Raw genomic sequence first — 9933 nt, forward strand, 5'->3', positions numbered from 1 at the left:
TAGCCATGCGAAAATGGCTTATATGTGTTTGAGTATAATGTTATAATCATTTGGTGTGGATATGCTTGACAAGGATTGGCCACGGGGATGGTTAATCACTTTCATAAATTGTGCCATTTATGCAAAAAGGGCTAGTTGAATCATGGAAACCATGAAATAGGTAAAGCCCACCTTAAAGGCAGATGCTGACAGCAGCAGTGACGTAGATTTGGAAAATCACTAAAAATAGTAGGAATGGAATTAAATAGTGAATAAATTATGTAAACAAACCTTGAAGAATCTACTTTCATAGGAAAGAAACGAAACAATCATATGGACAGTATGTTAAGAGATATTCAGGTTCTCGTGAGACAGGGCCAGAACGGGTTCTGGATTCCTTGTTCCGACTTTGGAAATTGATTATAAATTAACCAGAGATAATTAGGAGTCATACCATATATGTATAGATTCCTCTCTGAGTCTAGTTTCTATAGAAATAAACGTCATCAGTATTGGAGCCCTGTACAAGGAGACATCCAAGTCGTAATGCGCAAAGGTCAGGGTAGTCGATTCCTATAACATGGGAGAATTTAACTAATAAACTGTACTAATTGGCCTGATCAAAAATTCTAGAAAAAAATATGTAGATGGGCATATGAGTCTAGTTTCAGGGAAAAATCACGAAACTGATTTTCGAGTTGTGAAGCTCAAGATATGATTTTTAAAGCGACTAGTACACAGATTGGGCAGTGTCTGGAAATTTTTCAAAGTTTGTTAACACCTCGTGTTCGACTCCGGTGTCGGACTCGGGTTCGGGGTGTTACATTTTATTGGTATCAGAGCTACGGTTTAGTCGATTCTAGGACTACCGTAATGTGTTGGGTCTAGCTATACATGCCATTTTATGTGATTACTTGATAGTGTGGTGATTTCTGACAATTGTAAATGTGTTTATTTATAGTAATGGATCCCGATCGTGACCGAGAGGTAGCTGATGATCTTGAGAGTGTAGCGCCTGCTCCCGCACAAGGGACAGTGCCGGCAGACTCTCAACCTAATGCTAGTAATCCGAATGATGAAGCTAGACAAGCATTCTATAGCGTGATGAATGATTGGTTCAACCAATACATTCGAACTAATATGGCTGTTCCACAACCTCCATTCCCGACAAATACTACCCCCGCACCTACAATACCACTGGTAACGGACCAAATAAGGTCAAATAAGCCCCCAGTTGACAGAATCCGAAAACATGGGGCTACTGAATTTAAGACTATGGATAGCGATGATGCCGAGCAAGCTGAATTTTGGCTGGACAACACTATCCGGGTACTCGATGAGCTATCTTGTACACCCGATGAATGCCTAAAGTGTGCTATCTCCTTGCTACGTGATTCTGCCTACTATTGGTGGAGTACTCTGACTTCCGTTGTGCCCCGAGAGCAAGTAACTTGGGAGTTTTTCCAAACTGAGTTTCGGAAAAAGTATATCAGTCAGAGGTTTGTTGATCAAAAACGGAAGGAATTTCTTGAGCTTAAGCAAGGCTCCATGTCGGTTACTGATTACGAGCGAAAATTTGTTAGACTTAGCAAATACGCTCGGGAATGTGTTTCGTCCGAAGCTATTATGTGTAAACGCTTCGAGGATGGGCTGAATGAAGATATAAAAATGTTCGTTGGCGTTCTTGAAATACGAGAGTTCGTGGTACTTGTTGAACGAGCTTGTAAAGCCGAAGAGCTTAGAAAAGAAAAGCAAAGAGTTGATGAGGGAACTGGAGAGTTTCGTAAAGATCCTCGGGAAGGTCTCTTCAACAGACATCGAAGAGATTTCGGGATGATGCGGGCCAGTTTAGAGGCACTTCGGGCTTTTTTAGACGAGATCGTGATCGACCCCTTGTAGGTACACGAGGCACTTCAGTCGCCAGTGTTGGGAATGAACGTCGAGACAGAACGAAATGCCGATATTGCGGTAAATGGCATTCGAGGAGTTGTAGATTCCCTGACCGCTCCTGTTACAAATGCGGATCAGTTGACACTTCATTAAAGATTGCCCGAGGTTGTCGGGACAGAATGTAAATCAGAGTGGGAGACCGGGTGCTACCACTGCTCGGGGTAGACCATCTGGAAATGCGAGCAATACTGGTGGTGGTCAGAGAGGATCTAGAGAGGATATAACCAGATCCGAAGCTCGTGCGCCTGCTAGAGCTTATGCTATACGTGCCCGCGAGGATGCTTCTTCGCCTGATGTTGTTACCGGTACATTCACTCTCTTTGATACTAATGTAATTGCTTTGATTGACCCCGGTTCTACTCATTCTTACATATGTGAAACCTTAGCATCCAGTAAGATTTTACCTATTGAGTCTACTGAGTTCGTAATTCGGGTGTCAAATCCCTTGGGTCGTTACGTGCTTGTCGACAAAGTGTGTAAGAAATGTCCCCTGGAAATTCGAGGTTCCTGTTTTCCGGCGGACTTGATGCTTTTGCCGTTTGATGAATTTGATGTTATCCTTGGTTTGGATTGGTTGACCGCGCATGATGCGGTTGTGAATTGCAAGAGCAAGACTATTGATTTGAGGTGCGCAAATAACGAAGTAATCCGAATTGAGTCTGCGGACTTGGAGGGGATGCCAGCTGTAATATCAGCAATGTTGGCACAGAAATATGTAAGAAAAGGGTGCGAAGCATACCTTGCGTATGTACTTGATGACAAAGAATTAGAAAAGAAACCCGAATCTGTGCCGGTGGCTTGTGAATACCCGGATGTTTTTCCGGAAGAATTACCGGGTTTACCACCTGTTCGGGAGGTAGAGTTTGGTATTGAGCTTGTACCTGGGACTACGCCGATTTCGATAACTCCGTATCATATGGCACCAACCGAGTTAAAGGAGTTGAAAGCTCAGTTGCAAGAATTGACAGATAGAGGTTTCGCTCGACCAAGTTTCTCACCTTGGGGTGCACCAGTATTGTTCGTGAAAAAGAAGGACAGAACCATGAGGTTGTGCATTGACTATCGTCAGCTGAATAAAGTGACGATAAAGAACAAATATCCGTTGCCGCGCATTGATGATTTGTTCGACCAACTGAAGGGAGCCTCAGTGTTCTCAAAAATAGATTTGAGATCGGGCTATTATCAATTGCGAATTCGAGATTCAGATATACCCAAAACTGCCTTCAGAACGAGATATGGTCACTACGAATTCTTAGTGATGCCGTTCGGGCTCACTAATGCCCCTGCGGTATTTATGGATTTGATGAATCGGATCTTCAGACCATATTTGGATCGGTTCGTAGTTGTGTTCATTGATGACATTTTGGTCTATTCAAGAGATGAGACCGAACATGCTGAGCATCTGAGGCTAGTGCTGCAAATTTTGCGGGATAAGCAGTTATATGCTAAGTTCAGTAAGTGTGAGTTCTGGTTAAGAGAGGTTAGCTTCTTGGGTCATGTGGTATCCGCGTCGGGTATTCGAGTTGACCCGAACAAAATTTCAGCCATACTTGACTGGAAACCTCCGAGAAATACTACTAAAGTTCGGAGCTTCTTGGGGCTCGCCGGTTATTACCGACGATTTGTGAAAGGTTTCTCGATGATAGCCACACCAATGATGAAGCTACTTCAAAAGGATGTTAAGTTCGAGTGGACGGAGAAATGTCAGAAAAGTTTCGACCAACTGAAAACTCATTTGACTGAAGCTCCAATTTTGGTGCAACCCGAATCAGGTAAAGAGTTTGTCATTTATAGTGACGCATCCCTACTTGGGTTGGGTTGCGTATTGATGCAAGAAGGTCGAGTCGTGGCCTATGCGTCGAGACAATTGAAGCCACACGAGAGGAATTATCCGACCCAATATCTCGAACTAGCTGCCATCGTGTTTGCTTTAAAAATATGGCGACATTATCTGTTTGGTGAGAAGTGCCATGTATTTTCGGATCACAAAAGTCTCAAATATTTGATGACTCAACGAGACTTGAATCTGCGACAAAGACGTTGGCTTGAGTTGTTGAAAGATTACGAGCTTGTCATTGATTACCACCCGGGAAAGGCTAACGTGGTTGCGGACGCCTTAAGCCGGAAGTCATTGTTTGCTTTACGAGCAATGAACGTGCATTTGTCTGTTCTACCAGACAATGTGTTAGTAGCTGAATTAAAAGCTAAACCATTATTGACTCATCAAATTCGTGAAGCTCAGAAAGTCGATGATGAATTGGTTGCAAAATGGGCTAAGTGTGTTCCGAACGAGGAATCGGAGTTTCAAATTGATGATGATGATTGTTTGAGGTTCAGAAATCGTTTGTGTGTTCCAAGGAATTCGGAACTCATTTCGATGATTCTGAACGAAGCCCATTGTAGCCGAATGTCAATTCACCCGGGGAGTACGAAAATGTACAACGATTTGAAACGTAAATTTTGGTGGCAAGGTATGAAACGGGACATCTCCGACTTTGTTTCGAGATGTTTGATATGTCAACAAGTGAAAGCGGAACATCAAGTGCCTTCAGGATTACTCCAGCCGATCATGATACCCGAGTGGAAGTGGGATCGAGTCACAATGGACTTTGTGTCTGGACTGCCATTGTCAGCAAGTAAGAAGGATGCGATTTGGGTTGTTGTTGATAGGCTGACTAAGTCGGCTCATTTCATCCCCGTACGTACGGATTTTTCATTGGATAAACTAGCTGAATTGTACGTTTCTCAAATTGTGAGATTACACGGGGTACCTGTTTCTATCGTGTCGGATAGTGATCCGAGATTCACCTCACGATTTTGGAAGAAATTGCAAGAAGCTCTGGGTACCAAGCTGCATTTAGCACTGCTTTTCACCCCCAAACCGATGGTCAATCCGAGCGGATAATTCAGATACTTGAGGATATGTTGAGATGTTGCATCCTCGAGTACAGTAGTGCATGGGAACGGTATTTACCTTTGATTGAATTCGCTTACAATAATAGTTTTCAATCAAGTATTAAGATGGCACCTTACGAGGCCTTGTACGGTCGTAAATGCCGTACACCATTGTTTTGGACCGAGCTCGGTGAAAGTAAAATTTTTGGAGTTGATTTGATTAAAGATGCTGAACAGAAAGTAAAGGTAATCCGTGAAAGTCTGAAGGTAGCCACAGATCGTCAGAAGTCGTACGCGGATTTGAAACGAAAAGACATCGAGTATCAGGTGGGAGACAAAGTGTTCCTTAAGGTTTCACCTTGGAAAAAGATACTCAGGTTTGGCCGTAAGGGCAAGTTGAACCCAAGATTTATTGGGCTGTACGAAATCTCCGAACGAGTTGGTCCGGTTGCGTATAGATTGATTTTGCCCCCTGAGCTTGAAAAGATTCATGACGTCTTTCATGTTTCGATGCTTCGACGCTATCGATCTGATCCATCGCACATAATTAGCCCATCAGAGGTTGAAATTCAAGACGATATGAGCTATGAAGAAGAACCGATGCGTATCCTAGCTCGTGAAGTGAAGGAGTTGCGAAACAAAAGAGTTCCGCTAGTAAAGGTGTTATGGCTCAAACACGGGATCGATGAAGCTACTTGGGAGACCGAGAGCTCGATGAAAGAGCGATACCCAAACCTATTCACCGGTAAGATTTTCGAGGACGAAAATTTCTTAAGTGGGGAAGAGTTGTGACAGCCCAAAATTGACCCTAGTCGGGAAGTGGTTTCGGGACCGCTAAACCGAGTCACAATAATAATTAGATGTTATATCCTATGTTTATTTCATGTGAAAGTGCATGTGTGAAAATTTCATGCTTTGATTTTGCCAATTGTGAGTGAAATTTTGAAATGTGACTCATGTGAAAATTTTTGCAAATGCTATCGGCTAATTTGTAGTGGCCAAATAACTTATAGTATGAAATAGGTGGATTTGCATGTCAAATTTCCCACCTTAAAACAAGGTGGCCGGCCATGATGGGCATGATGAGCAATTGTGCAATTTTTTTTTATGGAAATTATGGCATAAGTATGGCACAAATAAAATATGTTAATTTGTGTCATAAAATGTTGGGATAAAACAAATAAAATAAGGGGCATGGGCATAAAATAATGAAAAGGAGTATGGTGACTACAAAAAAAAAATGTGTGTGTAGTTGTTTGTCCCCCCCATTGCCGTGAGCTAAAGAAAAGAAAGGAGAGAATTTTTGTTCATCTTTTTCTCATCTTCATACTTGCCGAAACTAGAAAGAAAAACAAAGAAAAAAATTTCTCATCCTTTGGTTCATCCTTGGCCAATAATTTTATGGAGGAAGGAAGAAGAAAGGTGAAGAGGTTCGGCCATGCATGTAGCTAGACTAAGGTATGTTTGATGATGTTCCATGAGATGCATGCATGTTTTAGTTGTTAGCTTGAGTTCTACCTAGCCCATGGTCTAAATCTTGCTATGTGATGGAAATGACACTTGACCATGGATGCATCATTCTTGGTTGATGTTTGATGTGGTGGTGATGAGACATGAGGATGAGTTAAGATTCGACCTACGTAGAGGTTGTGTTAATGCCATTGCATGCTAAATATGAAGCTTGTTAATGATGCATGTGATGATGACTTGATGATTCTTGAACCTCCTTTTTAGCATTTTTGAGTGAACACATATGTGCATTGGTTGCTAAATGGAGAAGAATCGGCTAGCAAGTTGTGTGCTAAGGCCGAATGTAACTTTTACATGTTAATGAGCAATGCATGTGTTAAATCGATGGGAAGGGAGAGGATGCTTTACTAGTGTGTATATGTGTGTATTAAGTGTTGAAATCGGCCCCAAAACTAGACATGCATATTCGGCCAAGGAGGGAAAAAATTAGCTAATATGTTGTGTTGATGCATGATTTCACATGTATGTGACTTTAATGTCTAATGTATAAATATGGGCTAAGTGCCTTGTGTTCATCTTTTCGATGCCTAAATGATGAAATCAATTTATTTGTTTAATTAAGCTCAAGAGCAAAGGGGAAATAGATCCGATAAAGGGAAGGAAAAAGTGGTCGAATAGTTAGCAGAATCGTTCGACAACACCCGAGGTAAGTTCTTGAGTAAGAGAGCTTAAATTACGATGTGATTAAATCATGTTTTAAGCAAATGAAAATCATGCTCTATGTGTGGCTATTGAGCCGAATGTGCAAGGATGATATGTGCCTTGTGTTTGAGTTTTGCAAATGAAAATGAAATACGAATGTGCCATGAATTATTGTTAGATGTGCATGATTAATTGAATGCTGTCCGGGCTAAGTCCCGAAGGCTTTGTGCTAAGTGACTATATCCGGACTAAGATCTGAAGGCATTTGTGCGAGTTATTAATTCCGGGTTAAGTCCCGAAGGCCTTTGTGCGAGATACTAATTCCGGGTTAAGTCCCGAAGGCATTCGTGCGAGTTTTAAAATCCGGGTTAAGTCCCGAAGGCATTGTATGAGTTACTATAACCGGGCTATGTCCCGAAGGCACTTGAACGAGGAGCTATATCCGGTTAAATTCCGAAGGTACGTGATTTGGAAATGAATGAGCTTGCTGTAAAATTCCAGCTAATACTCGAAAAACATCCCAATATTGGGATATGTTACGTATGTGTTGAATTTAATCGAGCCCTTACAAATAAATATTCGCTCAGTTGATGAACGAGCTACCGGCCTTCGGCTAAGTTGGTCTGTTGTGTATGTACATAAGGGTTAACGTTGTGAAGTAAGTTTGATATCGGACTCGGGATCTTGAAGTCGAAGTCGCCCACACTATCAAAGGCTCTTTTGGGTACTCTTTTGGTTGAACTTTGATATGGCATGTATAGGACGACCCATTGTTGTTTTTCGAGTACTTTATGTGATGTATAAGTTTTGGATAGCCATGCGAAAATGGCTTATATGTGTTTGAGTATAATGTTATAATCATTTGGTGTGGATATGCTTGACAAGGATTGGCCACGGGGATGGTTAATCACTTTCATAAATTGTGCCATTTATGCAAAAAGGGCTAGTTGAATCATGGAAACCATGAAATAGGTAAAGCCCACCTTAAAGGCAGATGCTGACAGCAGCAGTGACGTAGATTTGGAAAATCACTAAAAATAGTAGGAATGGAATTAAATAGTGAATAAATTATGTAAACAAACCTTGAAGAATCTACTTTCATAGGAAAGAAACGAAACAATCATATGGACAGTATGTTAAGAGATATTCAGGTTCTCGTGAGACAGGGCCAGAACGGGTTCTGGATTCCTTGTTCCGACTTTGGAAATTGATTATAAATTAACCAGAGATAATTAGGAGTCATACCATATATGTATAGATTCCTCTCTGAGTCTAGTTTCTATAGAAATAAACGGCATCAGTATTGGAGTCCTGTACAAGGAGACATCCAAGTCGTAATGCGCAAAGGTCAGGGTAGTCGATTCCTATAACATGGGAGACTTTAACTAATAAACTGTACTAATTGGCCCGATCATAAATTCTAGAAAAAAGTATGTAGATGGGCATATGAGTCTAGTTTCAGGGAAAAATCACGAAACTGATTTTTGCGTTGTGAAGCTCAAGATATGATTTTTAAAGCGACTAGTACACAGATTGGGCAGTGTCTGGAAATTTTTCAAAGTTTGTTAACACCTCGTGTTCGACTCCGGTGTCGGACTCGGGTTCGGGGTGTTACATTTTATTGGTATCAGAGCTACAGTTTAGTCGATTCTAGGACTACTGTAATGTGTTGGGTCTAGGTATACATGCCATTTTATGTGATTACTTGATAGTGTGGTGATTTCTGACAATTGTAAATGTGTTTATTTATAGTAATGGATCCCGATCGTGACCGAGAGGTAGCTGATGATCTTGAGAGTGTAGCGCCTGCTCCCACACAAGGGACAGTGCCGGCAGACTCTCAACCTAATACTAGTAATCCGAATGATGAAGCTAGACAAGCATTCTATAGCGTGATGAATGATTGGTTCAACCAATACATTCGAACTAATATGGCTGTTCCACAACCTCCATTCCCGACAAATACTACCCCCGCACCTACAATACCACCGGTAACGGACCAAATAAGGTCAAATAAGCCCCCAGTTGACAGAATCCGAAAACATGGGGCTACTGAATTTAAGGCTATGGATAGCGATGATACCGAGCAAGCTAAATTTTGGCTGGACAACACTATCCGGGTACTCGATGAGCTATCTTGTACACCCGATGAATGCCTAAAGTGTGCTATCTCCTTGCTACGTGATTCTGCCTACTATTGGTGGAGTACTCTGACTTCCGTTGTGCCCCGAGAGCAAGTAACTTGGGAGTTTTTCCAAACTGAGTTTCGGAAAAAGTATATCAGTCAGAGGTTTGTTGATCAAAAACGGAAGGAATTTCTTGAGCTTAAGCAAGGCTCCATGTCGGTTACTGATTACGAGCGAAAATTTGTTAGACTTAGCAAATACGCTCGGGAATGTGTTTCGTCCGAAGCTATTATGTGTAAACGCTTCGAGGATGGGCTGAATGAAGATATAAAAATGTTCGTTGGCGTTCTTGAAATACGAGAGTTCGTGGTACTTGTTGAACGAGCTTGTAAAGCCGAAGAGCTTAGAAAAGAAAAGCAAAGAGTTGATGAGGGAACTGGAGAGTTTCGTAAAAGATCCTCGGGAAGGTCTCTTCAACAGACATCGAAGAGATTTCGGGATGATGCGGGCCAGTTTAGAGGCACTTCGGGCTTTTTTAGATGAGATCGTGATCGACCCCTTGTGGGTACACGAGGCACTTCAGTCGCCAGTGTTGGGAATGAACGTCGAGACAGAACGAAATGCCGATATTGCGGTAAATGGCATTCGGGGAGTTGTAGATTCCCTGACCGCTCCTGTTACAAATGCGGATCAGTTGATCACTTCATTAAAGATTGCCCGAGGTTGTCGGGACAGAATGTAAATCAGAGTGGGAGACCGGGTGCTACCACTGCTCGGGGTAGACCATCTGGAAATGCGAGCAATATTGGTG

This window comes from Gossypium hirsutum, chromosome A02 (assembly GCF_007990345.1).
Source record: "Gossypium hirsutum isolate 1008001.06 chromosome A02, Gossypium_hirsutum_v2.1, whole genome shotgun sequence".
Lineage (NCBI taxonomy): Eukaryota > Viridiplantae > Streptophyta > Magnoliopsida > Malvales > Malvaceae > Gossypium > Gossypium hirsutum.